This window comes from Tupaia chinensis, unplaced genomic scaffold, assembly GCF_000334495.1.
Source record: "Tupaia chinensis unplaced genomic scaffold, TupChi_1.0 Scaffold000063_1, whole genome shotgun sequence".
Taxonomy (NCBI): Eukaryota; Metazoa; Chordata; class Mammalia; order Scandentia; family Tupaiidae; genus Tupaia; species Tupaia belangeri.
Window position 1 is genome coordinate 8,265,998 of NW_006159521.1, and position 5,888 is coordinate 8,271,885.

Below are 5,888 nucleotides of genomic sequence, written 5' to 3' on the forward strand. Positions count from 1 at the left end.
TTTTCTGGGCTCCCCTGAGCTGGAATAATATTTATCTTCCCCTCTGGTGACATTGCGACTTTGTCATGTCTTGATCGGAAATAAAACCCAGCCTTCATGACTTAACTCAGTAGAAAGTGAAAAATAACCCCCCAGAGGGATGGCCATGCAGCAATCCTTTCTCCTCTATTGTCTTCTCAGGATTTTGGGCATGCATGCACAAGTGCCTAGCACCACTGGGTCTGGGACTTGAACAGCAGTCGACTGTGTGGTAATCCGGAGATGTAACCATTATTCCATCTGCTGGTCCCATTTCTCCTATTTTATTTTTGTTTCTCCTTTCTTCTTTTCCTCTTCCCCTTTCTTCTTTCTTTCTTTCATTTTTGACAAAAAGAAGGTGGCTTTACCACAGCTTCTAGTTTACTAAGCCTTTCAAACACATCCACGACTGCAGAGTCCTTGTTATTCTCCAGGTCTTCTATCTGAGTTTAGAGCTGTTGCTCTCTCCTACGTAGCTGTCCTTCTGGAATTTTCATACACAAACTTCAAAGATTGGATCCACTATTTCCTTGTTCTCATCTCTTTCTGAATTGTTTTATTCATTTAAAAAATACTTATTTCATGAGTGAGAGAGACATAGAGAGATAGACAGGGCATCCTAACAGGGTCTCAACGCTGCAATCTTCCCCTAGTTTCACCTGCCCTGGATCATGGGCATGTTACTGTCTGGCATACTCAGTGAGGTCTCCACATGCAACCCTTGAACCTTCCCATGTGGGTCAGTCTCACAAAGTGTCATATTTTACCACTGCACTACTGTCTGGCACCTCGTTCATTTTTGACCAAGTGTATTTCTAAGTAACTTGTTAAGAAAATCAAAAGTAGTTTTTTTGAGAACTTGTTTGTCCAAAAATGTCCTTATTTAGATCATTTGATTAATAGCTTGATTAGATATACAAGTTTTTCCTCAAAAACCATTTTCCCACCAGTTTTTACTGACATCTAATATTGCTTTTGAGAAACTTAATGACAGCATGTTGCTTGTCTTCTGTAGGTAGTTACCCTGTCCGCATAGAACACGGTTGAAACTTTGGGTATTTTATTGTTGTTGATGCTATGTGTCTAGTTGTGAATCTTTCAAAAATTGCATTGTGCTACACAAAAGCCATTCTCTGATGACATACTATTTTCATTTTGGAGAATTTTTTTTGGTCTTATTTCTTAACTGTGTTCTTGCTTCCCATTATGAAAATAACTTTAGCTTTAACCCTACTGTTGAGTTTTTAAATGTATATCACATTTTTTGAACTTATTCTTTGTGTCCTTTTTATTACCAATGAATGCATGCTCTCACAAGACAGAGAGAGAGAGAGAGAAAGAGAGAGAAAGAGAGAGAGAACCCATGAATAGGGGGTGGTCATATCGCAATCCTTTTTCCTCCACTTCTCTATCATGGATTTTGGGCATGTGTACATACTTCTGGTGTGCTTTCTTTTCTTTTTTTTTTTTTTTCTTTTTTCCCGTGTTACTAAAGAATGATGTAACTTTTAAATAGATGTATACTATATAAAATATATTTTCACATGCCTCTATAAATATCAGGATGTTTTGTCTTTTGTTATTATTAGTTTTCTTGCTTGCTTGTGATTCAAGATACTTTCTGTTCCCTGAAATATCTTATTTCCTCAGATCAAGTTTTTTTTTTAAATGTCAGTTTTTCTTTATTTTTTCTGTGCTGTTGGTTTTCTTATAGGCACTCCTGTCGATTCTTTGAGGTCTCTGATATGTTTCAATACAGCTCCTTTCTGCTTGAGTTCATGAGCCTGCTTTTGTTCTGGGCAAGGAAGAACTCTGGTTATTGTTGTCTCACATTTATCCCTCTTCATGAAGTGGTAATGAGGAGGGGGAAGACCTGAATGGTTTGAAAATAACTGCAATGCTTCTCTCAATGCCAGCATATTAAACCCTACATGTTCAGACTAAGTAGAAGAATAGCTAACCTGAATTACTCAGATATATTTTAAGATATGGTTTTATTATTTTAAATTGCCATGAGGAACTTTACTCAAGCTAAGGAAATGTTGCAGGTAAAACCCATTGAATATGGAACAGGTAAGAATATATTCTATTTAAATGGTTCCTCTAGCACACTTGAATGCTGTCTAGTGTTTGATGTGGGGCAAATGTGACTTCCACAGTCTTACAATGTTTGCATTCATGCCTAAATATGCATAAACATGCCTCTATGATATTAAGATGGAGAGTTAAACTGTAGCTCAAAACCCTAATCAGAATTATTTAGTGAGAAAAAAAGAACATTTACCCTAGGACCTGACTCTAAGTTCATTGTAAGTTTGAATGTTCTCACAGATGGTGACAGGTCTTTGTATTATGAACAAATAGTATCTGTGTATTTAGGATCAACCTGAAAGTGGAACTCTCTGAACACACACTCTACAGTCCTCAAGGTCAAGCGCTTACAGGGACTCTCAGTCTGGCACCTTGTGGGATTTTGATCACATTTGACTCTGTGTTGGAAGAAGAAGACAAAGACTCCTAGACAGCAAGTCCAATCCTGAAGGACTTGCGTTTTTCTTCATCTTCTACAGAGGTGCAAGTGACCAGACCAAGTTGTCTCCTACTTAAGTTCCCCAGCTAGGGAGTAGAACTGGGATTTAAACATCTACACCATATGTGCATGTGGAGACATCATATATTTGGATGTGGCTATGGGTCTAGGCATTTGGGGGAGGCTGGTCTAGTCTAATAGGATCATGGAATCCTAATGAGGTTTGAAGGAGATGTACAAGATGATCCAGTTTTTCTTTTGCCCATGCTCAGACCATGCCTGAACTCTAGTCCATTTGTCAGGGCTGTGCAGTTGTGCACCTCTCAAAAGACTCCCTTGATGCATTCCTGGTGAATGATTAGACAAGGTGTGCTGATGTTTTCATGAGATAAGTTGCCCCTCCAATCATTAATGTGGACCTTTATCTCCTTTCTGCTCATACCACTTTCTCCCTTTTGAAGCCAGTTGTGAAAGAGATAAAGTCCCAGGTCATCTCCAGCACGTCCCACCAGATGAAAAAGGATCCACTTTCCAACCTCTCTAGGAGCTGGGTTTTGGCCCACACAGGATCCCACATCTAGTGTATCCTCACCAGCCTCTACCCTATGCCCTCCAGAGAACCCAGGTGGGCTCCATCCCTGCTCAAATCCTTTATGGCTCCCCACTGACTCAAGGACCACATTTCTTGCTCTGGACATCCCAGTTTACCTCCAGGATACCCCACCTGCCTTCCCAGAGGCAGTTCCTACATGCCCTTTAGTAGTCTGAGGGTAGATTTGAGGTTCCCTGCACAGTTTTCCTGCATTGGGTTGCCCTGGTATGCCTATATCTGCATATCTAAATGCTGCTTATTTTCAAGTCTGGATCCAAAACCTCCACCCAGTCTCTTACAATACTCAGGGCATCCTGGGAATGAGCCCTGCACCATCTGAATGCTTTCCATGGATGACTTCATTTCATCTGCACTACCTGCAAGCCAGGAACCAGTCTCAGGTGACAAACTGAGGGTTAACTTGCCTTCTTAGGCTCTTGACTTGTGAGTGCTAGAACTGGGCTGGAACTCAAGCATGCCTGAGTCAGAGCTCCATTCTGGGGTGCTCTAGAGCCCTTAGTTCTTTGAGTAAATAGGTGTCTCTCTTACTATAAAATGTTCTAATGCCCTGGTGAATGGGAAAAGGTCCAGTTCACCTTTGTTTTCCCAGCTGATTCTAGTACTGACTAGATTCTGCATGAAAGTTCAAGGAAAGTTGGGGCTCTTCTCCATGGAGGGGCAGCAGCATTTATTGGGCTCCTTCTGTGGCCTGCATATCCCTCTTCATTCCCCCTCCACTTTCCTCTGCTTCTTTTGCCTGTTCAGCCACCACAGAGCACATGTGAGTTCTCTGGGGGCACTACAATCCTCCCCATTATGTGCTTCCACCCGTCACTTTGAATTCTTCGCTTCCAAAACGTCTTTCTTTTTCTGGGCTCCCCTGAGCTGGAATAATATTTATCTTCCCCTCTGGTGACATTGCGACTTTGTCATGTCTTGATCGGAAATAAAACCCAGCCTTCATGACTTAGCTCAGTACACCTAGCTTCTCTATCTCCACTTCTTTGATGCTTCTAACAATTACAATTGGTACTGTGTCCAGGTTCTGAGTTATTGGCTGCAAGGCAATTGATCCATCACTCTATTAACACATATTTATCAAGGTCTTCTGTAGGGATCCCTGCTGGGGTTGCAATTAATGAAGAGTGACTCTCCCTGCCCTCATGGGCCCTTACAGTCTAGTGCAACAAACTGTAATTGGTTTGTGATTGTCATCTTGTCTCCTCACCTAGACTAATTCCTTGCTGGTTCAAGTGGTTACTTTCTCATTCCAGAGTTTCTATCCATGAGCCTATTTTTGTTTGGACAAACTTATGTATAGATTTCTGTCAGCTATACTTCAGAAGTAGACGTACTAGGTCATAGGTTAGGTGTATGTTCTGTTGTACTACATAGTGTTAAGCAGCTTTCCAAAATGGTTGTGCTGATTTGCATTCCTACCAGCAGTGTGTGAGAGTCATTCTTGCACCACATCTTTGCTATCACTTGGAATCAAAAGATTTTTTTTTGTTATAGTCAGTCTGTTGGGTGGATAGTGATGTAGTACTGTGTTAAAACAGTTTAAAAATTTGTGTTTATCTGGTCTGATTTTTTTAAATGCTACTACCATGTGTTCATTTTGAATTATTTTATTTTATTTATTCTTTAGTGAAAGCAAAGGGTAGTTTATTATGTAAAAGTGAGAGTACACTTTTAAAAGATAGAAGCAGGCCCAACCGAGACACACACACACACACACACACACAGAGAAAGAGAGAGAGAGAGAGAGAGAGAGAGAGAGGATCAGGGCACTGGCAGTTACACTCTGTGAGATTTATAATTTCTTAACCAGGATTGTGTCATTTGATCACTGACTGGATTGTTTTCCTCTTAATGGCTATGTCGAATGTGGCTATACCTACTGATTGTTCTTATCTCATTGGCTATATCGAATATGGTTTACTCGAGTTGCTCCAAAGTGGGGAACAGGAGGCATGATGGTTTACATCTCAAACGGACAAGTATTGGACAGCCTGAGTCCATCCCCAGGGAGGCTATCTTTGATAACAGATTTTTTCTGGGGAATAGCCAAGTTTGTAGTTTTGTTTTTCAAAACTCTGCTTCAGCGAGATGTGAAAAAGAGAAGAGGCTATGGAAACTCATCTGACTCCAGATATGTTGACGGAAGAGGGCCACCCAGAAACCCTCCCTGAAGAATGGGTCGACAAAGACAAGATACTAAGATTGGCAAGAGAAAAATGGCAAGTTACCTACAAAGAGTATTCCATCAGACTAACAGCAGACCTCTCATTGGAAACAATGTGAGCAAGGAAATAATGGGAAAATATATTCAAAGTGTTAAGGGAAAAGCAATTTCAACCAAGAATACTGTACCCAGCAAGATTATCATTCATTTGGGAAGAAAAGACACAAACATTCCCAGATAAACAAAACCTGAAACAATTTACCAGCACTAGACCAGATCTCTCAGAAGGTCTTAAGGAAGTGCTATGTCTGTAAAGTTAAATGCAGACACACAGAAATAAGAGTTCAAAAACTAAGAAAATGGGCAACTTAATTGTAGGGACAAAGTCTGGAGTTGAGTATTATATCCCAGAGTTCAATCTGGAAGATCGAACCTCAACAGAAGAAAGATTAAGTACATGAGACTGAACTGATGAAACAGCATTCTGTGACTTGACTAAAATATTGCTGCTTTTCTTCTAAGCTTTGTTGTCTGGTTGTAAGGATTTTTGTCCTGTTTTGAGT

At 40.5% G+C, this 5,888-nt stretch overlaps 1 pseudogene; it reads left to right on the forward strand.

The window, feature by feature from the left end:
- Positions 1 to 5,116: 5,116 nt before the first annotated feature.
- The window catches only part of LOC106736414 (selenoprotein K-like), a 2,063-nt pseudogene continuing 1,291 nt past the window's right edge, over positions 5,117 to 5,888 (forward strand).